The 27329-nt window shown below is 37.4% G+C and overlaps 1 long non-coding RNA gene across 1 annotated transcript; it reads left to right on the top strand.

Moving 5' to 3' along the window:
- The first annotated feature begins 16640 nt into the window (after window positions 1–16640).
- On the top strand, window positions 16641–26348 carry LOC131828073 (uncharacterized). Its single transcript, XR_009352220.1, has 3 exons — window positions 16641–16769; window positions 21778–21835; window positions 26117–26348. It is a non-coding gene; the product is annotated as an uncharacterized LOC131828073 (long non-coding RNA).
- Window positions 26349–27329: the final 981 nt, after the last annotated feature.

Consider the following 27329-nt stretch of genomic DNA (forward strand, 5'->3'; position numbering starts at 1 on the left):
CAAAAGTTCATTTTTGCTTTTGTTTCCTTTGCCTTTGGAGGCCTGTCTTGAAAGAAGATTCTGTGGCTGATGTTGAAGAGGTTCCTACCTATATTCTCTATAAAATTTTGATGAATTCCTATCTCATGTTGAGGTCTTTTATCCATTTCAAAATTATCTTTGTGTATTGTGTAAAAGAATGGTCAAGTTTCATTCTTCTATACATAGCTGTCCAATTTTCCCATCACCATTTATTGAAGAGAGTGTCTTTTTTCACTGAATATTTTTTCCTGCTTTGTTGAAGATCATTGACCATATAGTTGAGTGACCATATTTGGGCTCTCTATTCTGTTCCACTGGTCTATGTGTCTGTAGTCACAGCTTTGTAATAAAGCTTGAAATCAGATAACATGATGCCCCTGCTTTGTTTTTCTTTTTCAACATTTCCTTAGCAATTTAGGGTCTTTTCTGGTTCCATATAAATTTTAGGATTGTTTATTCCAGTATTTTGAAAAATGCTAGTGGATTTTGATCAGAATGGCATTGAAAGTATAAATTGCTCTGGGCAGTAGAGACATTTTAACAATGTTTATACTTCTGATCTATGAACATGGAATGTGTTCCCATCTTTTTGTGTCTTCTTCAATTTCTTTCATGAGTGTTCTATAGTTCCTTGAGTATAGATCCTTTACCTCTTTGGTTAGGTTTATTCCAAGGTACATATGATTTTCTTGGTGCTGTAGTAAATGGAATCAATTCTTTAATTTCCCTTTCTAGAGTTTCATTGTTAGTGCATAAGAAAGCAACTGATTTCTGTGCTTTGATTTTGTATCCTATTACATTACCGAATTGCTATATGAGTTTGAGTAATTTGGGGGTGGAGTCTTTTGGGTTTTCCATGTAAAGTATCATGCCATCTGTGAAGAGAGAGTTTGACTTCTTCGCCAATTTGAATAACTTTTATTTTCTTTCTTTTTGTTGTCTGATTGCTATTGCTAGGACTTCTAGCACTGTGTTGAACAATAGTGGCGAGAGTGGGCATCCTTGTCATGTGCCTGATCTCAGTGGGAAGGCTATCAGCTTATCCCCATTGAGGATGATATTTGATGTGGGATTTTCATTGATGGATTTTATGAAGTTGAGGAATGTTCTCTCTATCCCTATACTTTGAAGAGTTTTAATCAGGAACGGATGCTGTATTTTGTCAAATGCTTTTTCTACCTCAATTGAGAGGACCATGTGGTTCTTGTCTCTTCTCTTATTGATGTGTTCTATCACATTGTTTGATTTGCAAATGTTGAACGACCCTTGCATCCCATGGTTAAATCCCACCTGGTCATGGTGGATAATCTATTTAATGTACTGTTGCATCCTATTAGCTAGGATCTTGTTGAGAATCTTGGCATCCATATTCATCTCAGATATTGGTCTGAAATTATCCTTTTTGACAGGGTTTTTGCTTGGTTTGGGGATCAAAGTAATGCTTGTTTTGTAGCAAGAGTCTGGACATTTTCTTTCTGTTTCTATTTTTTGAAACAGCTTTAGGAGAATAGGTATTATTTCTTCTTTGAATGTTTGGTAGAGACATCAGGTCCTGGGCTCTTGTTTTTTGGGAGGTTTTTGATCACTGCTTCAATCTCATTTCTAGATATTGGTCTATTCAGGTTGTCAATTTCTTCCTCTTTCAGTTTTGGAAGTTTATAGGTTTCCAGGAATACACCCATTTCTTCTAGGTTCCTTAACTTATTGGCATATAACTGTTGGCAATAATTTCTGATGATTGTTTCTATTTCCTTGGTTTTAGTCGTGATCTTTCCCCTTTCATTCATAATTTTATTAATTTGGGTCCTCTCTCTTTTCTTTTGGATTAGTTTGGCCAGTGATTTATCAATCTTATTCTTTCAAATAACCACCTTCTATTTTCATTGATGTGTTTTACTGTATCTTTAGTTTCTAACTCATTGATCTTTGCTCTAATCTTAATTATTTCCCTTCTTGTGCATGGGGTTGGCTTAATTTGTTGTTGATTCTCCAGTTCTTTAAGGTGTAAAGAATATGTATTTGGTATTTTTCAGTTTTTTTTGAGGGAGGCTTGGATGGCTGTGTATTTCCAACTTAGAACTGCCTTTGTCACAGGTTTTGGACCAATGCGTCTTTGTTTTCATGAATTGTTTAAGTTCTTTGATTTCCTGGTTGACCCAAACATTCTTGAGCAGGATGGTCTTTAGCTTCCAGGTATTTGAATTCTTACCAACTTTTTCTTGTGATTGAGTTCCAGTTTCAAAGCACTGTGGTCTGAGAATATGAAGTTGATAACATCAATCTCTGGTATCAGTTGAGAGCTGAATTGTGATCTAGTACATGGTCTATTCTGGAGACTGTCCCATGTGGGCTTGAGAAGAATGAGTATTCTGTTGTTTTAGGTTGGAATGTTCTATATATATCTATGAGCTCCATGTAGTTCAATGTGTTATTCAAAGTTCTTGCTGCTTTGTTGATTTTCTGCTTAGATGATCTGTCTGGTGCTGAGAGTGGCATGTTAACATCCCCTATAATTAGCATATTCTTATCAATAGGACTCTTTATTTTGATTAACAGTTGTCTTATTTAGTTGACTGGTCCCATGTTGGGTGCATAAATAGTTACAATTGTTATATCTTCTTGGTGGATAGACCCTTCAAGGATGTAGTGTCCTTCTGTGTCTCTGACTACAGTTTATAGCTTAAAATCTAATTTATCTGATATGAGAATCACTACCCCAGCTTTCTTTTGAGGTCTGTTGGCATGAGAGATGGTTCTCCATCCCTTCACTTTTATTCTGGATGTATCTTTAGGTTCAAAATCTGTCTCTTGTAGGCAGCATATGGGTGGCTACTGTCATTTTATTCAGTCTGCAATCTAGTGCTGTTCTATGGGAGCATTTAGGCCATTTATGTTGAGAGCGATTATTGAAAGATAAGTTTTTATTGACATCGCATTGCCTATGAAGTCCTTGTTTCTATAGATTGTCTGTAAATTTCTGTTCTATGTCACTCTTGGGTTCTTTCTTCTTTTATAGAATCCCCCTTTAATATTTCTTGTAGTGCTGGCTTGGTGGTCACATAATCTTTTAAACTTGGCTGGCTTTGAAAGCTTTTTTTCTCTCTATCCATTCTGAATGTCAGCCTTGCTGGATAAAGTATTCTTGGCTGCATGTTATTCTCATTTAGTGCCCTGAATATGTCTTGGCAGCCCTTCTTGGCTTTTCAGGTTTCTGTGGACAGATCTGATGTTATTCTGATGGTCCTTCCTTTGTACATAAGGAATCTCTTCTCCTTAGCTGCCTTCAAAATATTTTCTCTGAATTTATGAATCGTGAATTTTCCAATCACATGACTGGAGGTTTTTCTACCCTTTTTGATCTTAGAAGGTGTTCTCTCTGCCCCTAGGACATGAACACTTGTTCCATTCCCCAGATTATGGAACTTTTCATCTAGGATTTGTTCAACTATAACTTCTAGTCCTCTCTCTCTCTCCACCCTCCTCAGGGATCCCACTAATTCTGACATTGGAACATTTCATGGCATCATTTATTTCCCTAATTCTTGTTCCAGGACTCCTCCTGATCTTTATGTGGTTCTATTAGTTTGTCTTCTAATTCACTAGTGCAATCTTCTGCCTCATTACTCCAGCTGTTAGAGTATTTAGTTTAGTTTGGATCTCATTGATAGTATTTTAAAGTTCTGCCAGATCACCTCTTACTTCTGACCTTAAAGATTTTATGTTACCACTAATGGTCTTTTCCAACCTAGCTGTTGTCTGTATAATTGTTACCCTGAGTTCTATTTCTGACATATTATTTATGTCCATATCCAGTGGTTCTGTGGCAGAGGTCACAGTCTCTGAATTTTCCCTCGGTTGGGTGTTCCTCCTCCTAGTCATTTTGGTGAGAGGTGGCTGAGGGGATGTATAGCTGAAAATATGAACCACAATCCAGGCAAGGTTCACCCTCCACTGAAGATCCTCTGCCTCTGTAGAGATCAAAAATCATATACTTTTACATCTTAGTCTGATTTCATAGGCGGCCAGAATGCTCTGGTAGGTATTTAGCTCAATTCAGGGGACCAGTTGAAATAGGGTCTCCTACTCCTCTGCCATCTTGCCCCTCCTCCAACATTATGTAATATTTAGATAATTCAACATGACTATAACACACGTGGGAAAAATGTTAAAATACACACCTATATAGGATATAATGAATTCATACATAGAAAACATTCATACCCATTATTCAGATTAAAAAATAGACTTAATGTTTCTTTTCTAAATCCTCCTGTGGTCTTTTCCAAACACTTTCTGTTTCACTCCAGTAGTTATAACCTCTATCTTGACTTAAGTTGTAATCAGCTTGTTTTTCTTCATAGTTTTGCCTCCAATGTATACATTAGTAAAGGTGCAGTTAATTTTGTCTATTTAGGAACATACGTAGTTGCCATCAAATTATAATTGTTACTATAGTTCATTTATTCTCACTGTTGTATAATATTCCAATTTGAGAGTATTCCAAAGATTATTTATCTTTCTTAACATTAATGAACATTTGGATTCTTTCTTATTAGGACCTATGATAAACAATGTGGATAGGGAAGAGCCATGTATGTATTACCAGGGCCTCATTGCATTGTCTCTAATGATCCCTGCCTTTTGATCTTCACACTCTGTGCACTCTGAAGTTCATGTTTGATTTCTATAGTAGTTGCTCTGTATGACTAGTAGTGGATGACATGAGTGGAGGGATGGATGGCCCTTGAGAGGTTAGGTTATAGAAGTCTGTAGTTTCTTCTTGGGTGCTCGCCAGCTCCCCTACTCTCTCTGGCTCTTTTTGTCTCTTTCTGTCTTTGTCTCTTTGACTTTCTATCTGACTGTCTCTCTCTTTCTCTCTCTCTCTCTCTCTCTCTCTGTGTGTGTGTGTGTGTGTGTGTATCTATCTCCCTTTTCCTCAGATTTCTTTTATTTTAATTAATTAATTTATTTCAGAAAGAAAGAGATTGAGATTGGTGGAAGGGGCAGAGGAGAGAAAGTCTTAAGCTGAGTCCTTGCTGAGCTCAGACCCCCACGCGGAGCTCCATCTCACCATCCTGAAATTGGGACCTGAGCTGAAACCAAGAGTTGGGTGCTTAACCAACTGCATCACCCAGGTGGCTTCTCCCTCAGATTTCTTGCTCTGGAGGAAGATATCTACCATGTTGTAAGTGAACTTATGAGGAGGCCCATTAGGTAAGAAACAGACCTCTACCTAACAGATCCTGAGGGACTGAGCTCCCTCAATAACTATGTGAATGGGCTTTGAAACAGATCTTCCATTTGAGCCTTGAAATGACTGCATCCCTGGCCTGAAATGTGGACTATAACATTATGGGACATCTTAAAGCAGAACAACACACTACTTCTCTCAGATTTCTGACAGTGAGAGAATGTGAGATAATGTGTATAGTTTTAAGCTTCTTTTAGGGATAAATTTTACGCAACAATATGTAACTCGTGCAACATTAGTCTCTCAGACATGTATGCAAGATTGAAATTGTTGGGGTTTGTGTATAGTCAGTTCATTAGACAATGAAAAAGTTGAATTCCAGTATGGTATGGTACAATATAGTATAGTATCGTAATTATATGGAAGCTCCTTTACTCAAAAACATCACTCCTACTGACCATTAGTATTGCCATGCTTCTTAACTTTAAATGATGTAGTGGTGAGGTGCCAGGGTGGCTCAGTTGGTTAAGCATCTACCTTGGGCTCAGGTTTTTATCTCAGGGTCCTGGGACCAAGACCCTCATTGGGCTTCCTGTTCAGGGGGGTTTGCTTCTCCTTCTCCCTCTGCCCCTTCCCCTGGCTTGTTCTCCCTCAAATATAATCTTAAAAAAACAAAAACAAAAACAAAAACTGAAAATAGATGAATTAAAAAAGATGTAGTGTCAGTGAAATTGTATTTCAGTGTGGTTTTAATGTGCACTTCCCTGGTTACCAATGAGATGGTACACTTTATCATTTCATTCAAATACCATCTGATTTCCCTTTGTTGTTAAGTAATTTTTCAAAACGTGTGATCATTTATCTACTTGGTTAAAAAGATATTCTTTAATATTAATTTTAATATTAATATTAATTTTAACTTTTGACTGACATATCTGGGCCTTTGATCTCTTTGCAAGTGTTTTTATGCATATGATATAAGGTATGTATTTTCTTTTTTAAAAAATATTTTATTTATTTACTTGTCAGAGAAAGAGAGAGAGCATAAGCAGGTGAGTAGCAAGCAAAGGGAGAGGCAGGCTCCCTGCTGAGCAAAGAGACTGATGCTGGACACAATCCCAGGACCTTGGGATCATGACCTGAGCCAAAGGCAGATGCTTAACCAACTGAGCCACCCAGGTGTCCCTGATATGGGTTTTCTTTTTCATCCACATGGATACCTATTTATTAAAAAGTTTTAGCCATTTCTTTTAGATTAATAAATGTCCTTAGCCAAAAGCAAATATGAGTGCTGTTCTTTGGTCTCAGGGGTCTCTTCTTCCCACAGATTTTGGCCTTATAATTTTTCCATCTTGTTAGATTTGAAAATATTTGAGAAGCATTTAAAAATTTCCTGTAGCATTTTCCCTTGTCTTATTTAGTAAGTGGTCTGAATTATTCAGCCTACTATTACTAGAATAAATTTCTACTCAGCTATTTTAAGATTTATAGTCACTTTTAATACAGATAATGGATAGTCTGTCTAATTTTAGGGTATATTAGCTTCAATAACTTTTCATATTTATTGAATCATAAAAATAGACCATTAAAGTCAACCTGTTGTTGAAAAATCAATAAATATGTTATACGCATAAATTCAACTGTCTATCAAAACCAGAATGATTAAGCATATTTTATTGTGTATTTTAACTATTGATTCAGTAATGCTGACTGAAAAACCAGACCATAACTTACTGGCTTAAAATGATATTTATTTATTCTGGTCCATGCCTCTGGAGATAAGCCCAGCTGGGCTTGGCTCTAAACTTCAAGGCTGGTCTGGGATGCTCCTTTGTATTTGTTCTCCATGGACCTGGGGAACCAGTGCGCTAGTGGAGCATGTTGTCCTCTTGACAAAGGCAAAACATTTCAGGTCTATTTTAAGCTTGTACTTGTGTTACATCAGCCAAAATCTTTTTGTCCAAAGAAAGTCCATTCAGTGAAAAAAATATTCCTCTCCTAGTGGGAAGAACGGTAAAAGGCAAAGAGTGTGATCTCAGTGTGGTGAAGAGCCAGGTGAATAATTCAATCTACCACTATTCTCTATTCAATATGCAGACACTCATTTGAAAAATGGTTATCCTGGTATGCAAGCATGCTTTAAGCAATATATAATCAGTTTGCAATTGTTGTTAAAATAGGATGATTTTTTTTTTCAGTTGCATTTAGGATATTTGCTTTTTTGTGCGGAGAATATATGGACCTGGATAAGCATGATTCTTAAAACTTTTTATGCATAATATTATGAAAATGTAGCATAAACTTCATATATCAAATGCCACAACCATTCAATAACTAAATTATTAGACACATTGGACCCATATCACTGGCATACCAAATGGTATGTATATACATCTTACAGTGTTGGGAATTTCAGTATTTTCATGTATAATATATAGAAACATTAATCTCATATTTTGATCTATATTAACCTTTAGAGAGTCAGGTCATTTTAAAAACTGAATATATCTATGTGAATAATGATATAATTACGTACCTCTTCTTCCCTTTGTCTCTTTTCCTCTCTTCCACTTGACTGTGCATTGTAGCATTGTTTCCAAATTAGAGCACAAATGCACAGAATCAAAGCCTTACTCTTTTGAAATTTTAACTCTTAGAACTCTCCATCCAAATAGCCAAAGTTATTTAGCAAAGAAGATTTGTTTGTTTTGTTTTTTAAGACAATTCAAAAACTAAAACCAAATCAGTGACAGAGGAATTAAAAATGTTGAAGTTTTTCTGGCAAAACTTTAATTTCTATTAGCAAGAAACTCTTAAGAAATACAGCTATGTAAATTATATTGAATGTTATTGCAGAAAAATGTATAGTGTGACAATATTAACACTCTCGAGCAGAAAGTTAACCAAAATTACATTAAAATTAATGTATTTATTACATTTTTCTGAGTAATAAAAGTTAAATGTGGAGTTCTAATTCTGTTGTGTAGCAGGAAAGTCTGTCCTACAAACATATCCAAGTACTTGAAAAAGATGCATGATGCAGCACACAAGTAAAAAGGGGCAATCCTCAAAAGTCAGAAACAAAGAAGGAGCAGAAGGCTGGAGCAATGAATTCATTACCTGGTGCTATTACAACCCAGGAAGGTGGTGGTATTGTTACCTGAACCGCAGTCGGTAGGGAAATGAGTTTCAGTACCATGTACAAGTCTAATTAGATAGAGCATCTATGACTTGAGAAAAGTAGAGAACTGGAATTAAAACTCTTGCATTAAGCTATAATTCTAATGAAAGAGAGACTAAAAAATTTCTGCCAGTGGCCCAAGAAGACAACAAAGAAAACATGATTGAAAAAAATGTCACATGAAAAAATCTAAACTTAGGGTTTAATTTTGGCTTGAATGCAGTTTCAAAACCAACAGTGCATGAGAAATGATGAGAAATCTTTTTAAAGATTTCATTCATTTATTTAAGAGAGAGATTGAGAGCACAAGTGGAAGGAGGGGCAGAGAGAGAAGCAAACTCCCTGCTGAGCAGGGATCCTGATGTGGGGCTAGAATGCAGGACCCCAGGATCATGACCTGAGCTGAAGGCAGATAATTCACTGAATGAGCCAAGAAGTTAACAGAAAACCTGGTGCTAAGTCAATGATACCTCCGGAATTATTGCAGGAAAAAAATGAAGAAAAAATTTCACTCTGGAGGGAGAAATCCTAACACTCGCATCTACAACCATACCACCAATTTAAGATGAATTTACATTTGAACATTACAAATCTATAGTGGACACAATCCTCCTTAATCAGCAAACAGAACAAGTAGAAGGATTAACATTAAGAGTTCTAAGCTGTTTAAATAACTATATGAAGGAGTATATGAAATACATCTTTAAGTGGTCACAAAGATTAAGTCAATATTTAAAAGGAGAAGATTCAGCATTTGAATATAAAGGCAATACTTTTCTGGAAAGTATAGTCACTGAAAGGAAATCTCAGTGGGTCAGGCAGTTTAGGATGGATGCATCTATAGAGAGAATCACCAAGCTGGACGAAATGTACAAGGAAATTCCCTGAAATACAGTGTGGTGAAGAAAGCTTCATTGGCATTGATTCATTTTGTCCTCATATTAAGCTTAGGAGGTGAGTACTAATGCAATGCCCAATTTAAAGATGAGGGAGTCAAGGGTGTCTGGGTAGCTCAGTCAGGTAAGCATTCAACTCTTGATTTCTGCTTAAGTCATGATCTCAGGGTCTTGGGATTGTGGGGCTCAATCCCAGGACCCTGAGATCACGACCTGAGCTGAAGGCAGAGACTTTAAACCAGTGAGCCACAAGGTACCCCTATTTTATTAAATTTTAAAGATGTAGCTAGTTAAGCCTCTGCCTTTGGCTCAGGTCATAATCTCAGGGTCCTGGGATCAAGTCCCCAATTGGGCTCTCTGCTCAGCTTGGTGCCTGCTTCCCCTTATCTCTCTCTGCCTGCCTCTCTGCCTACTTGTGATCTCTGTCTGTCAAACAAATGAATAAAATCTTTAAAAAAATTAATAAAATAAAGATGTGGCTGTTGAGGCAGAGAAAAATCCAGAAACTTGTCTTTGCTTCCTCATGAAACTATTGAATCAAAGAGCCATTATTCATACTCATGGGGTCAGTGCTATATCTACATCTCAACCACACAATGCTGCTAAGCTACAGAATATACTTCTATGGTTTTTACAGATATATTTGAATTTTACATGAGCTTTAACCTTGTTTTGTTGTTGTTGTTGTTGTTGTTCTAAATAAGTTGCAGATATAAACTTTTCCTTCTTCCTACAAAGCGTAAGGAACTTGGAGTAATTGAACTATGTGTTTAAGGTATCATCAAGCTCCAACTCCTTTGATCTTAATATCATGTACAGATTTTTTTTAGCTTTACTTTTTTAACATTAATTACTATAATTGTTGGAGAGTATAGTGACATTTTATCAATATTTGTGCTTTTCATCATTTCTTTCTTATCTTCACTATGGATTATTGTCCTTCTTGTTGAGTATATCATTGAGTTACAGATATAGTGGTTGAGGGTGGTAAAATATTTTCACCTTTTTTGGGTAAATGTCCTCTCTTTTGCACTCTTGAATGATAGTTTGTTTCAGCACAGATTTGGGGGATTATTGGTTTTCCTCAGCCTCTTGGAAGACAGTAATCCTTTGTCTTCCAGTATTTGCATAGCTGGCAAGTAAACTGCTTTCAGTCCTTTATAATCTAAATGTTCCCTCTGCTAGCTTTTATTTTTCTCTTCATTTTTTTATATTCTCCATTTTTACTACAATATTCTAAGTTTAGCCTAATGTTTATTTATCCTGTTTGGAAATTAGGTTTTATCATTTGTCTTTTGTTGAAAGACATCTTTATTTCTAGGAAAATCTCTGCTATGATCCCTTCATATATTGTGTCTCTCACATTTTCTCCATTTCCTTCATCTAACACTCTAAGAAAACCCAAATGGGAGTGTTTCAATCTATTATCTATGTTTTGTAACTGCCCTTTAATGCCTTTTCTGTCTGTATTTCTTTGTTACATCCTGGGTAACTGCTTCATGTTTATGTTGCAATACTCCAGTTTGTTTCCTTAACTGTGATCAGTCCAGATTTAATTTTATTTTTTAAATTTCCATGACTTTATTTTTAATTTTAAAGATTCTAATTGTTTCTAGACATTTTCTGGTTGTTTCCTTTCTACCCATTTTTAAAGATCAGAATTTCTTGTTTTGGTTTGATTAATATAATTCCTCAATTAATCTTTTTGAAATCTTAAATATGCTTCAGTCCTTCCCAGATTAGTTCAATAAATAGTTTTATCTAGAATGTTTTCATGTACCTGATATTGATTTTGTTAGCTGCCTTTTTAGCAATAGTTTTTTTTGTTCTGGCTTTTAGAATTAGTGATTTTAGACTCATACTAAGTGGAATTATTTTTTTCTTTTGCTGACTGATCCTGTCCATAGGTTTATACAGAGATGTCTACTACCTTCTTGTTTGATGCTTCCCGGTTCAGACGCAATCCTTATAATGATTGCTTTGATTTTCTGTCCCACAGTGACAATAACAATAATTACCATTTACTCAGTACTTGCAAGTATTTTTCTAAGTGATTTGTTGGTATTAACGCATCACATTCAGCTCCCCAACATAGGCATTGATTTTATTCCCACTTGATAGATGAAAAAAGTAAGTCACTGAAAGTTTAAGTAACATGCAAAAGGTCCAGGAAATAAGTATGGGGTCAAGATTTGAACATAGACATTCTTTCTCAAGAGCTTAGCACTTCAATATTACTGTGAGCTTTGGGAATATATGATCTGGTCCTTGCACTTGGTTCAGCACCTGGAATCAGGATTACAAGGTGTGAAGGGACATTCATTCTGTTTCCCTGTAAGTGAAGTCTTCTTTTTCTTTTAATATTTTATTTTATTTTATAAGTAGGCAGAGAGGCAGGCACAGAGAGAGAGAGAGAGAGAGAGAGGAGGAAGCAGCTCCCTGCTGAGCAGAGCGCCCAATGAGGGACTCGATCCCAGGACCCTGAGATCATGACCTGAGCTGAAGGCAGTGGCTTTAACCCATTGAGCCACCAGGTGCCCCTGTAAGTGAAGTCTTAAGCCACAGTTGATGCTGAGAGTTTAGCAAAGATCCTCCATGATAATTTGCTTTGGTACCCTTTTTGTTAGGCCAGGTGGGCTGCCAGGACCACTGACAGTAGCCCCTCATGCAAGCATCTGCCCCAGATCAGAGCCAACAAAGTCACCAGCAACTCTAAGTTCCTAATATGACTTTCCCAGCTGCTGTTGTGAACAACAGTTCCCTCTGTCTCCCAATTCCTTCCTTTTATGGACCCCTTACATAAGACTCATGGGGCTTACCAAAACCCCAATTGTTTGAATTAACCAACTGGCCTTAGCCTGGGAATCCCAAAGCACTCTACTCATAGACCCTAGTAAAGGCCTGTGTCTCTCTCTGCACTCTGCTTTGGTCCTCCATGTGACCCCTGGAGGCATAAAGAGTACTTCCTTCAGGACCTATGAGTCATAAACACTATTTCACTTTCTCCTGTGGTCTGTTGTTGAACAGTGACTCACCATCTGGTATCCTGTGCTCCTCTTAACAAGTGTTAATTTGACAAATTCATAACAGTTGTGCTCTCAGTTCAGGATCTGGGAAGCTCAGCAGGATAACTCAGCTTCAAACAGGATTGATAGATTCTTTCTACCTTTTGTAGCAGTGCCTTTTGTTTCTTCGATTTCCTCATTTCCTACATCCAAGTCTGTAGTATGACTCCTGTTAGCTGCATTCATACTTCGATTTGGCACTTTAATTTCTGCTCAATGCAGTTCATTTTAAACCTTTTTTCTTTTGTAGAAGCATGAACATATAGTGCCAATTTGGATCAAAAGTCTTTAATCTCTTTCTCTCCTAAGCTTTTCGTTCACCAGCAGAAAATCACTATTTGGAGAAGTTATGGTGTCTTCCAAAACAGACTTGCTAATTACACAATTGTGTGCTATTTTTAAGGGCAGAAACAACAGCAACAAAAATATCTTCATACTTCAAGTAATTTGGTGGACTGCTGGTTGTCCTTGGCAGAGACAACTCCAGAGGTTCTGTACTTTTTGGACTATCAAATTTTTCCCCTGCAGTTTCCTGGGTGTAAGGCAATATAATTTGTTCACTGGATGTAATGCAATATAATTTGACTTCTGTCAAAGCAGCTTGTGGTGTGGCAGACCTGGAATGCCCTTCCTTGTTTTTCCCTCACTTCTGTGTTACATTATCTGCCTAGTCCTTTTTAAATTCAGTTTACCATGGAAATGTTCCATATATGTGTACCTCTATAAGACATCAGATAGCAGTTGATGCCACATATGGGATGGAACATGTCTCATTAGGAGTCACTCTGAACTGCTCACCATCTCTAGGTGACTACTTCTACTTTTCTATTCTAGGGTGAAAACTATAGATTATAAGTGCAGGTTATCTCCTAAATTCTATGTCTGTCTTATATTGCTTAAACTGTTGTTTTTTGATTTAACACCAACTTCTATATTTCAAAAGAAATAATTTAATAATCCTTCATATTCTTCCAGTCTGCCTTCATATCTTTCATTTGCCCTACTGGCCCTAAAGACTATAATATCTGTTGCCAAACATCTTCCTTTTTCTTCCCTGTGGGTAGCTTCACTACCAATGGAGTAGTGTTCCAGAATACTCCTCAAGGATTAAATAGTATTTACTCCTACCAATATGTCTACTTCCTAACCAATTTCTTTATCCAGCCCTAGTATGTATAGAACTGAATGGAAATTTTATTTGAGATGTGTACCATAGATCATTGAGGCCTCAAAATCACCGTATTTCATGCTCCAGATCATCCTCAAAGACTGTAAATTTCCTTCCACATCAGCTCAACAAGCACCCAGAGTTTTCCCGGTTTTGAGTCATCCTCAAGTCTTCCTTGTTCATAGAAGTAGGAAGAGTTGCTACACTGGAGAGTCCTCCTATTTGATTTGGGCTATGAATTGCTTGTCAGCCTTTGAAATTAAAAGGAATCTAAAAGTCTCATAGCTTTGGAAAAATCCTTTTTTATTTAACATGGTATATCCAAATATCACTTCAACATGCAATAAATGTAAAAATTATTACTTAACTTTTTCTCATGGTTATTTATTTATTTATTTATTTAGAAGGAGAGAGGGAATCTTAAGCAGGCTCCACACCCCGTGCAGATCCCAATCTCACAACCCTGAGACCATGACCCAAGCAGAAATCAAGAGTCAGACTTTTAACTGACTGAACCACCCAAGCACCCTCATGATGTTCTTTTTATTCCTACACTGTAAAGGCCTTTCCTGGCAGTATCCCAACTTGTTAACTTTCCAAACACCTATACAGAAAAACACATTACATACTTTGCTTGAATTAGCCTGCAAGATATCCTGTTTGATTTTTTCAGCTAAGTTGGTTCTATGATTATCTGGCTTGGACAGTAGATACTTTAAAAAAAAAAAATGTTTTCTGGCTTCCTATTCTTAGTATCACATGACTTCCCAAATCTTACCATTTATGCCTTATAACAAGAGGAGAGTTTGAGACATGGGATGTGTAAGCTATGGGGACCTGACACATTAGGCTTAAAGATGATAGTGTTCACCCTCACATTCTATCTAATCCCAAAAAAAGTACTTGGAAATCTTTCCTCACTTCCTCAACTTCCTATCTTAAGAGAATTTTCTGTACACATCTTCTAAATTATACATGTTGCAATGAAAGCTTGTCAACAGTAACTTCAAAATTAAACTACAAAAATAGTACAGATAATCAATAAGTATTCTCCTGCTTTATGGAAAGTACTTATAATAGTTTATAATAATATCATCAAAGTAGCATGTTGTATTCAAGCAGATATAAATATATCTAAAATTCATTGTTTCTAATTGTATCACTTGTTTAAACATTTAATAATCTCATTGTCATAAGGATGCTATGAAGGGGTACACATGAATTGTGTCTTTCTACAATGTTGGCTTTATTCAGTTACAAAGCAAAGTTAATTCACACTGATAAAGTGGTTCAGGATTCCAAACTCAATGACAATTCACTATCAGATTAAACCTGGCTTCATACACAGCACAGGGAGTGGGGTACAAGGCAAGCTACACAACAAACAAGCTAACATAAGGGTACGGGAAGTTCAGGAACCAAATGTGAAGTCAGTCTGTGGGTGTACAGCTGAGATAAGGCCCCTCTGTTTGGTCCGGGTCAACTCTCTGGCACTTGCTGCTTCTGATGCTCAAGCAGGGAAGGATCTTGGTTCTGTTCAGAGATCCACCGGACAGAGCCTTCAGTGACAGCTGCCTTTGTGAAGTGGTCGATATGGAGAGGTCAGGTCTGAAGAATCTGACAGTTTGCTGACAAAAATCCTTCCCTGTTTAAAGGGATTCAATCAGTTTTGGGTCTCTGCAGACCTCCTCTATTCTGCACATTATCAGTTCTGGGGTGTTGGCTGACATTGGTTCTGGTGAAATCTCCTAGCTGCAGTACTTTAACTGCTTGCGTCTTTGCTTGACATGAGAGACTCCATTTTGTTCTCTATACTCATAAAACTAAACTACGATTTAGTTAGTTTTGAATAAATTTAGTTAGCTTTGAATAAATACACATTTATTTTAAAAATAAAATCTTCATTGTAATATATGAAGTATACAATATCCAAAGGAAGACTTACTTTTCCAAAAGACCTTACAGAGAGACTGTAAAAAAAATACCATGTGAAATTGTCCCTTGAGTTATTTCACCTTGGGTGTTGTATCTGGGTATCTGTAATTCTCACCATTGGAGGGATGTGAGAAGGCAGTAGTAGTGCTTAGAGCCCCTGCAATGAATCAGCAAATCTGCTGTAGAGCCAGAAGTTTAGGGAATTGAACTGGAACGTAGCCAAACCATCCAACAGAGGAGCAGGTAAGCCAAGGACTACATGTACATTTTCCCCACATGCTTCCAAAAATGAAGACACCACAGCAAGCCAGAGCAGGGCTAGATAGAACTAAATTTTGAAGTCCATGTCATAAAATTTAGTCTTAGCTGCATTCAGGATCTCAGAGATAATCATGGCTTTGAGGCATTTTGAATAAGTAATTGGCAAAGCATAATAACTTAGAAGGAGAAAAGATATTTTGAAATAAATTATATATATTTACCTTTTAAATTTATTTGTTTGATTCTTCCTTTGTTTTGCTTATGTTCAACATATATTCCCCCAATTTTTTCCAAAAATATTTGGATAAAGATTTAAAATTCATGCTACATACCAAGATTTAAAAAAAAAATCAAGAAATGACTGAAGATATAATAAAGGCAGAAAAAACTAAGACTCATGGATAAAAATGATGTCCAAAATAAGTCATGCATTTTTAAAACCTTGGAACTGTGCACATAATAAGCTCTCAAAAATATTTACTGTTGTTATTGTTGTTTATTATTATAATTACTATCCATTGGAAGGTGGTGAGCCCTAGAAGTACTGTAACTTGTCTTTCAAACTGTAGAGAGAATCCTATGCAACTCCCCTTATCTCTTTTAGTGACAGATATCTGACAATATTCTTCATTTCAATGTATTATTGAAATCAAATTTAGGGCACCTTGAATTTGAATCATGATGAAATTTAACCTTTAACCTGATTGTACTCTGCATGGGAATCAACATGTATCCTAATTTTCATTCCATAATTACATCATCAGGGTAAATAAGGATTCTGATTTAGGATGTAGAGCCAGTAATTGATCTCCTCAAGCAAAGTCCTTCAATCCCTGATTGCAGGGAAAGTAATCATCTTGCAAAATTCCCACATGGGTGGGAAATATAGGACTCTATTTGGTGTTTGTAAAGTTTTACAGGCGAGGTAAACACAACACCAGGCGAGGTAGGCACAAGGCAAGATTTATTAAAAGCACTCTCCGGTGACGTTTCGGGGCTCAGGAGAAGGGAAGCCAGGAAAGTCGCGCTGGGAGGAGGTCAGCACTCACGGGTGAGGTTCCGCAACTCGGGAAGGGAAGGGGAAGTGGGGAAAGTCACACTGGGAGTGAGTTGGTGGGGTCTTTTATTGGGCCAAGGCAGGCATGAGCTCACATCCATACATGGTAAGGTATTTCGTGATTGGAGGGTATTGGGGGGGTCCCTGATGCTCCTTTTTCCTGCATATGTATCAGGTTACCTATGGAGATATGACCTGGGCATATATCCTTTTGGTGGGAGAGTCAAGGATTAAGGAAGGGTGAGGGGCAGGAAGATGGCGGCCCCAGTGGACATTTCTATTGTTCCTCCTGCATTCCCGGAACCGCGGACCCAACAGTGTTGATCCCTTTTCATATACGGGTAAAGCAGGAGAGTGAGGTTCTTGTCTCATGGAGTTGAAGAATGAAACCTATGGACAAAGGAGAGTGAGTAAAGAGAGTTTTATTAAACCAAGACACAGGAAAAGCTCTCAAGAGTGAGAGGAATCCTGACAGGATTGCCAACATGGGCCTCCACCGACAATCTTTTGTTTAAAACTGATTTAAATTGACCAGGGAACTTTTGGCCTTAACATCCTGGTGATGTGTTGGTTTAAATAAAGACTGGTGATAACATCTTTTTTTTTTTTTCAAGATTTTAATCCATTTATTTGGCAGATAGAGATCACAAGTAGGCAGAGAGGCCCGCAGAGAGAGAGAGAGAGAGAGGAGGAAGCAGGCTCCCCACTGAGCAGAGAACTGGATGTGGGGCTCCTTCCCAGGACCCTGGGATCATGACCTGAGCTGAAGGCAGAGGCTCAACCCACTGAGCCACCCAGGTGCCCCAAGACTGGTGATAACATCTTTAATGGCTTACTTCTTTCGAATCTGGTTATTCTTTGTTAGTAACAAGGTGACTATCATAAAAAGACCCACCTCTGATGCCCAGAACAGGATGGTCCGGTTTATTCCCTTATCTCTAGTTTCATTACACCTCAGCATTTCTGGGCTTTTTGTGAGCCTGATCATGTAGCCCCCTATCTATCTCTCCCTACCCGGCCCTGTCTGTCCCTTACTCTATGACACCTTTCAGATGTTTATTGGTGGGTCATATACTTGGGGGATGATTGCCAACATGTATCTTTGGTGGGGGTGTGGAGGTGGGGAGGTAAAGATAAAGGAAGTTTCCAAAGGAATTTTTATACATTAAAGTAGACTTATAAGATCCTAGAGATCAGGCTAAGATTGCCTTTTGCCCTAGCAAAGTGTCAACATCCAGGCAGTTGAGTCCCTAGGGGAATGACACTCTGCCTGTTTTAAGGAGTTGTCAATGGGCTCTAAAGAGTAAGGGATTTTTTTTTTTTTCTTCTGCCTTTGTTTCCCACATCAAGAGTACCTCTCTATCCCTGGAGAGGAATACTTCTGCCAAAGGTGTGTTTCCTGTTTTACATTTCTTCTTATTCAATATATAAATATGATTCTAAGCTTTCTGAGGGTGGCTCCCTCTTCTTTCCCTCAGTGAGTCTAATGCAGACATTGGCAGCTATAGCTGGGATAAAACTATTTTATCTTATTATTGACACCACCTAATCTCAGCACATAGCACATATAGCATGAATGAAAAGTGAGTGAACAGACTGTTTCTTATCTTGTCAATAATTTATCCAAGGTAGTGTTTTTGTTGGGGTCTAGAGCTGATGGCTAAGAAAGAATTCTTGAGACATCTTTGGTGCAAAAAGGTGATTTTATTAAAGCACAGGACAGGAGACTGCCATCCCAGGATTTTGGGGAATAAGTGATTATGTACTTCTGGGTTAGGGGAAGTAAAGAAAATGGAAGTTCCAAAGGATTTTCATACATTAAAGAAGACTCAAAAGATACCGGAGGCCTTGCTATTGTCAAGCTAAGGTAATTTTTCCCACTAGCAAGGAATTAACATTAAGACAATCAGGAGTTTTACTCTGCCTGACTCAGTGATTTTTTTCATGGGCTGCAGGTTATAAGAACACTTAATTTTATCTACATTTCCTTCTGCCTTTGTTTCCCACATATGAGCTTTATTTTTATTCACAATGTAACTCAAAACTGGCTTCACCTCTTGCTGGGCATTGAGCCAAAAAGCCAAGCCAAAAACTGGGAAAGAAGGGTTTTCTTTCAACAAGTAAGGAGAACAGTGAGCATATTTCCCAAAGCAATGCTCTACTTCCAAAAAAAAAAAAAAAAAAAAAAGTGGAGATAGTTTTAAGTTAAGGGAGCATGCATATTCATGGAGGTACTTGGCAAGGGAAAATTCATTGTAGAACTGGGACAAAAAGACATCCTAAGTTGAGAGAGCCCAGGTCTTGGTTGATTGAAGTCACAGGGCCAACAAGGGTCAGCATCAACAGTTCTCTGGCTCCAATTAGCCATGTGTTTGAGTACTCAAAGTGATTTAAATTCTTACAAAAATGACTCAAGAGTGTGCGTTAGGTCAATCCTTATTCTTGAAACAGCCCTAGGCGTTTTATCATTGACTTACTGTCTCTAATTTGGTCAGGCTATTTTCTGGCCTGGTAGATGAGGTAGGAAATGGTTGGGACTCAGATCCAATAGCCAAGAAAAAATTCTTGAATGTGTTCAGAGTGTTGGGGTGTGCCACCCTCCTGGCATGTGGATGTGTTCATCAACTCAGAACTCTGAACTCTGTTGGTAAGCGGTGTTGGTGGAGGTTTCATTGTGCAGGCATGACTGATTAAAACTTTTGTCACTAGTGATTAATGCAATCTCCAGCTCTTCCCTACTCCCTTAAAGTCAGTAAGGCTGAAAGTCCCACCCTTCTAGTCAAGCCAGAGCCTTTCTGGTGACCAGCCCCTATCCTGGAGTTGTAGGGCCCCAACCACCAGTCATCTCTTTAGCATTAAAAAACAAAACAAAACAAAACAAAACCACCAGTCTCAACAACTCTGTTCTGTAGAGTCCAAGTGTTTTAGAAGCTGTATGACAGGAATCAGGCACAGAGACCAAGCATTTATTTTTTATTACATCTCAGTATGTGAGGTTGGATTTGCCATGGAGAGAAGCCAGAGTAGTACCCACAGCAAGGTAGAACCTCTGCTGCCTCTGTGCTGGTTGACTAGGACCTCCATCCCAGTCTAGAAGAGCTCTGTGCCTCTGCTCTTTCCACACTGGGTGTATAAACTCCATTACCTCCTGCTCATTTTCTGACAATAAGGCCTCCATTGACTAACCTGTGGCTCCCCAGCAAACACATTTGGTGACCATGGCTCCAGCTGTCTTCAGGAAAGCTTTTAGCCACTTTACACCACTGCCTCTATGGACCTCCTATCAGCCACCGCTACTCCACAAATAGGAGTAAAACTTCAAATAATTTAAACAGAAAAGAAACTTATTAAAAGACATTTGGCAGCTCAGACAACCTTCAAAAAGGTGAGAATCCAGTTTAGGAGATACACTGTTAGTAAAGAAGCCCCACACCACACTCTAGAAGTTATCTAATGGGTTCCACTGGCCTGCAGGAACTCGGCAAACAATGAGAAACATCTAGAAATGGACAACTGCCCATTGGACAACATGCCCAGATGCATGACCCATTTATTACTTGTGTTCTTCACATTCTGGGATCATTGCTTCTTCACCAGACTCATCACCATCAAATCATCTCACTCACCACTCATCATCATCTGAATGGGAAAGCATTCAGAAGGGCTTCGGGTGTCCTCACACTGACTGGCAGACCATGGGTTACAATCTCTGATCAGAACTTGGGATGGTTCGCTCCTGGGGGCATACTGTGCCCACCAACTTCTTATCTGCCTCCTATATATAATTATTCTTATCTGATCATCACATGAAAACTACTTCTTATCAGGAAAAACTTGTTTTAAGCTTTCTCAACATTTCCTTCCAAATAATCTGTAAATATTTGTATGCTGTAACCCATGTTCCTGCCTTTTTCCACTCTAACAATGTTATTAAAGCACCCAGTGTCCTCCCTCCTGGCATTATAAGGAAATCAGGGGGCTGCCATTGCTGCTGTTTATGGTGATGTAGTGGCAAGCATAGTGATTGAACACATTTTGCAAGTTTTACCTGGATTAGTTGTTCTGGAGATGCTATATGGAAACACACTGATTTATCAAGTATTGATTATATATTACAAGCATTACATAGTAAATGTCAGGAGATTTTTCAATGGAAAGTAGTCCTTAGAGATATTTTTCAACTGATGATATTTGGCAATGAAATATAGATATGCAAATTTGCTGGAGACAGGAAGATGGCATTTTTAACAAATCACAGAGACAAGAATGAGGCATTTGATAAATTGTAGAAAGAGTTATGACATTTGAAATGAAAATTGAAGTTCATTTAAATTACTTTATTTTCCATAAAACAGAGTAATGCCTTCTTAGTTAGTTTTGTAATCATATTATGAAGTATGTACTTCATTATGATTTCATAAATTATGTTATGGAAATATAGTTGCAACCATGACTTGTAAATACATTTTTGGTAGACATTATTGTTTTTGTGCAAGCTTACTCTATTAAAATTTATGGTTCCAGGGCTTTATTCATCTACATGATTTATTAGTTTTGATGCCATAAGACAAGATAAGGTTGCATATATTACATTTATAATTATTTTCCAAATTCCTTTAATTTAGGGGGAATCCCAGAAGGTATGCAAATATGTAGCTTCTGACATTTCTCCAACATTACACTGAAAATCCACTGAGTAAAATTTTCCAGTGTTTTTAAAAAATTATTGTCTCCATGAAAATGAACTAATGAATTAGTTAAATTTATCTTTGCCATCTCCTCTCCCATAAGTCTTGGAGAGAAAAAATAACTCTACCACATTGTGCCCTATCATGATTTACTTTTTCTCTATGTGTACCTATTGCACAATTTAAATGGTGTCATTTATGATTTACTGTTGAAATATGTGCAATGTGTAGACATATTTGCAAAGTACAAAACATCCAATGTTATGTTGTGGTAACTTCAAAGATGAGATTAAGATTTCTTTCTCCTACTTCAGAGCTTTGAAGATGAGCATCTGAGAGGAAGTGAATGCCAGGGCACTGCAGGGGTCAAAGGTAGGCTGCTCCCAAATATTCAGCTTTGGCATACTGATTATTTTATTTTTATTTTTTAACATTTAAAAATTTTAATTCAATTAATTAACATATAGTGTATTATTGGTCTTGGGTACAGGTCTGTGATTCAGTCTTATATAATACCCAGTGCTCATTATATCACACGCCCTCCTTAATGCCCATCATCTACTTTCCCATCCCTCCCCTCCCTCCCCTCTAGTAACCCTTAGTTTATTTTCTATGATTATGAGTCTCTTATGGTTTGTCTCCCTCTCTGCTTTCTTGTTTTATTTTTTCCTCTCTTCTCCTGTGATCCTGTTTTGTTTCTTAAATTCCACATATCAGTGAGATCAGATGATAATTTTCTTTCTTTGATGGACTTATTTCATTTAGCATAATACTTTCTACTTCCATCCACATTGTTGTAAATGGCAAGATTTTATTTTTCTTTGATGGCTGCATAATATTTCATTGTATACATATCCCACATCTTTATCCACTCATCTATCAGTGGATGTCTGAGTTCTTTCTTTAGTTTGGCTCTTGAGAAAATTGCTGCTATAAACATTGGGGGCATACTGACTATTTTAAATGAAAGTTACTTAAGAAACAGCTAGTGCAAGAACCCTCTTTTGCCCCCTGCAAACAGGAAACACACCTCCTATATCAGAAATATCCTCCCTGTTATAAGAAGTGAGACATCCTTGTATCACCAGAGATAGGGACTAAAGCTGAGCAAGCTGTATATACACACCTCGTTATTTGTTTTCTCATCTACACCCCTTGCCCAAATTCCATTTAGAATTCTTTACAAGTTAAAGCTCCTAAATATCTGTTTTCTTTGTCCTGTCAGTACCTCAGAAATTTGTCTTCTTGTCTAAAATGAATAAAAACTGCTTTCTTGTTCATTTCTTTGGGTTTTATTTTCACGATTGGACCTTTGTCTGCATGTAATAAAACTTGTGTTTTTCTCCTGTTAATCTGTCTCATATTGGTGGAACCTAAGTACAGCTTTCATTCCTATGTCATGATTTATTTATTCATGCTTTAATTTAACAAGGTACTAATTCCAAATTTCTGGTTTCACAGATAATATGAAGATAGATAAAGTGATTTGCTTAAGGTCATGTGACAAGTTCTTGACCAGTCAGGTTTGGGACTTTCCCTTAGGTGAGAACAGGAAATACTCTGCAACCTAGACATTTTTAGGGTGGGTGTGAGCCCAAACAAAGGTCACCTGGCCAAATTCAGAGCCTGCTCTATCAGGTAAAAAGTCCAAATGAGTGAAAATGTGTTCTAGTATCAGTGGTGGCATATGACAGTGTCCCTCCCCCATACTTTTCTGATAGTTGCATCAATGAAATATTTCCTGAGCACTGATTTTATATGTTTCTATCTTATAAATGTATTACCATGCCAGTATATTTTGATAATAATAAAATGTTTACAGATGAGTAGAAGGAATATACACATATTTACTATAACAAATAATCATTTTGTGTATCCTGAGATGTGAAGCCCAGATTTGGAAACCATTGTCACAGGACATAATGCAGCCTTAATCTAGAATTTATGTGCCCAATTCATAGTAGAGTGTATTAAGCAAAAAATATATTCTTTTTTTCTTGATTGGGTACATTTTTCTCAGTATTGTGTCCATCTCTTGAAGAGTAGATGTGATTAATTATCTTCAAAAGATAAGTGCTACTATTGAAAGGGTTTACAAGTATCATAAGAGTCTCAAAAAACATTCAATCTTAAGAGACATTATACTTTGCTCTCATTATTCTGATTTTGAAATGATGAGCCCAGGCCTATGTAAACAAATTATAAAGGAATAGAATAGCATAAAGGAAACAATTTGACATATTTGCAAAACTTCACATGGTATTTTAAGGGGTGCTTTAACCCCTAAATCCTTACTTAGATTCTAATGATTAAAAAAAATTTGGTGGGGTGTTTGGGTTAAGCTCTGCCTTTGGCTCAGGTCATGATCTTTGGGTCCTGGGATCGAGCCCTGCTTTGGACTCTCTGCTCAGATGGGGAGCCTACTTTTCCCTCTCTCTCTGTCTGCCTTTCTGCCTACTTGTGATCTCTCTCTCTGTGTCAAATAAATAAATAAATAAGATCTTTTTAAAAAAACTTAGGTTTCTAAGGTTTAACATCTAATAGGGGCCAGTTGATTTCTTCTCCCAAATTTGTTCTGCTATGGGCTTTGCGGTTCTTCCTACTAAGCACAACACTTTCTACATTGTCACCAAAGCCAAAACCTCAGTTTCAGTCTTGTGACTCTTCCTTTAATCTGGGATAAACATATGCCTTGATTATTCAGGACAGTCCTGGCTAACATTGTTTGCCCTGGCTTATTACTAATCACTTCAAAAGCATTCTGGTTTGGATAGCAAATTATAGTTACTCTATCTTTTCTCCTAAATTCCTTTCTCCAACAAGCCCTATTAGAGCAACCTATAAAACATAGCTCTAGTTTTCCACCCTTCCCCGTTTTTGTTGTTAACATGGCCCAACCCTCTGTTATCTTGAACACCTACTGTGCACTCTGCATTCAGTCTCAAAATGGCATCCAAAGTGATCTTTACCAAACCTTAACCACATTCCTTGAAGCAGGTAGTGTCGTATGGAAAAGGCAAAATTCCTGCTATTGGTTCTTGAGCTTTTATTCTCTTTGTTCTTGTCCAGTACATTAAGAAACACATCTCCATCCTTACACTGCTACACGAATTCCTGGAAGCCTCTGGATCCTCCAGTCTCTGAATCTAGAGTTCTTCCTTGTGATTAGTGCCTTCTCAGTGTTCATGTCTTGGAATAAATGCCAGTTCCTTAGACAGCCTTTCCTCACTACCCAACAAAAATAGCCTACCAACTACTCACCAGTGTCTGCTACATGCTCCGTCCTCTCCCCTCCCAGTACAGATCATTAGCTAATGTTACATGATCGTTCAGCTGTCTCCTGTTACACTGCGAATTTAGAACTACCTCTTGTCCATGGCAGTAGTTTTGTTGCTTCTAATAATGTCCAGAGTGTTCTAAAGTACACACATTATAATTATTTGTTAATGAAGGACTAAAGTTGATAGTCATAAAATCATATTCAGAAGTGATTATGATTATTCATTATAAAATGCCTCCTTCTGTAATGAAATAATCTCCCCAAACTTATCTTCCAAATCAGAGTACAGATTTCAAAAGCTATAAAAAATTAAGCGTCATCATTCTTCCCAAATATCAGGACTTGAAATAATATTCTTATAAAAAGGATAACAATTAATTAATTAATAAAATAAGTGTAATAGTATAATAAGTATATAATGTATTCTATGTGATTGATTCTTTCCCAACTTGAGTGTAGGTAAAATATGTACTCATTTTTCTTAAGATGAAAATAAATCTGAGTCCATGCCAGCATTTTGCCACAATGGCAGTAAATCCAATTATGATCATTTTTAAGCTACGTTTCTTTTCTCAAGGCTGCACAATTATCTGAGCTGGTATTAGTTTTTTGTTTGTTTGTTTCAGTTGTACAGAAAACAAGGGTATGGGTTCTAATCCATCATGGTCTCCACTGATTGTGCTACTTTCTGGCCAAGTCCTTATATTCATTTGAAGCTGGGGGTTCTACTATCCCATGTCAAGCTGGATTTGTCACTTTATATATTCTGGGAACCTCAGTGCCAGGATAGAGCTTTTCTATCCTCATCTTTTAAACCAGAACCTTCGGAGGACCGGCCATCGTCCTGCAGGACATCAACAAGCAAAGTATGGTTCTTTCAGGAATAAAGCCACTTTATTTCCCATCCTATCTCCGTCTTAACTACCTTTCTTTTATGCTTCTCTCCTGAGGGGTGTCAGAATTTCAGGAAACTGAAATGGGAAGGAGAATGCCTTCAAAAGCCTTTACTTTCTGCCTTGCCACTGAAAGCCATGCCACAATAAAAATTCTATTACTTTGTCTGCATTTCTATGGCAAAATGAACTTACTAACTCTTATCAGAAGAATCATGTAAATACATAAAGTAAGATAATACAAGCACAAAAAAGGCAAATTATATTGAAATATGATTATAAATTATACAAATCACCTTAACTAAGACTTAACAGTGGGACTAGTAAATACCATGACTTTATTAAGTCCTCTTAATTTAATAAATACCATGATTATAGTGATAAGCAAAACAATATTTTTGAGTTATCTGTAGCAATAATTGTATATAAATATTAAAATATTTAAAATATATATGGGTTCTTGTTTTTTTTTTTTTTTAGGATTTTATTTATTTATTGGAGAGAGAGCAGGAGCAGGAGGAGGAGCAGAGGGAGCGGGACAAGAGTGGAGAGTGTGGAGCCCAACACAGGACTCAATCCCAGGACCTGAGATAATGACCTGAGCTGAAATCAAGAGTTGGTAGCTTAACTGACTGAGCTATCCAGGTGACCCATGGCTATGGGCTCTACTGGTACATCCAAAGCTTTGGTTTTTGTCTACATTCATAATTGAAAAAAACTGCTAAATATCAATTAGAAGTCAGTGAAACTCAAGGCACATTTTTTTTCTTTTTCTTTTTTTTTTACATTTTTTTAAATTAATTTTTTATTTTTTATAAACATATATTTTTATCCCCAGGGGTACAGCTGTGTGAATCACCAGGTTTACACACTTCACAGCATTCACCAAAGCACATACCCTCCCCAATGTCCATAATCCCACCCCCTTCTCCCAAATCCCCTCCCCCCACCAACCCTCAGTTTGTTTTGTGAGATTAAGAGTCACTTATGGTTTGTCTCCCTCCCAATCCCATCTTGTTTCATTTATTCTTCTCCTACCCACTTAAGCTTCCATGTTGCATCACCACTTCCTCATATCAGGGAGATCATATGATAGTTGTCTTTCTCCGCTTGACTTATTTCGCTAAGCATGATACGCTCTAGTTCCATCCATGTTGTCGCAAATGGCAAGATTTCATTTCTTTTCATGGCTGCATAGTATTCCATTGTGTATATATACCACATCTTCTTGATCCATTCATCTGTTGATGGACATCTCAATTCTTTCCATAGTTTGGCTATTGTGGACATTGCTGCTATAAACATTCGGGTGCACATGCCCCTTTGGATCACTACGTTTGTATCTTTAGGGTAAATACCCAATAGTGCAATTGCTGGGTCATAGGGCAGTTCTATTTTCAACATTTTGAGGAACCTCCATGTTGCTTTCCAGAGTGGCTGCACCAGCTTGCATTCCCACCAAGAGTGTAGGAGGGTTCCCCTTTCTCCACATCCTCGCCAGCATCTGTCATTTCCTGACTTGTTGATTTTAGCCATTCTGACTGGTGTGAGGGGATATCTCATTGTAGTTTTGATTTGTATTTCCCTGATGCCGAGTGATATGGAGCACTTTTTCATGTGTCTGTTGGCCATCTGGATGTCTTCTTTGCAGAAATGTCTGTTCATGTCCTCTGCCGATTTCTTGATTGGATTA

This window comes from Mustela lutreola, chromosome 3 (genome assembly GCF_030435805.1).
Source record: "Mustela lutreola isolate mMusLut2 chromosome 3, mMusLut2.pri, whole genome shotgun sequence".
NCBI classification, from domain to species: domain Eukaryota; kingdom Metazoa; phylum Chordata; class Mammalia; order Carnivora; family Mustelidae; genus Mustela; species Mustela lutreola.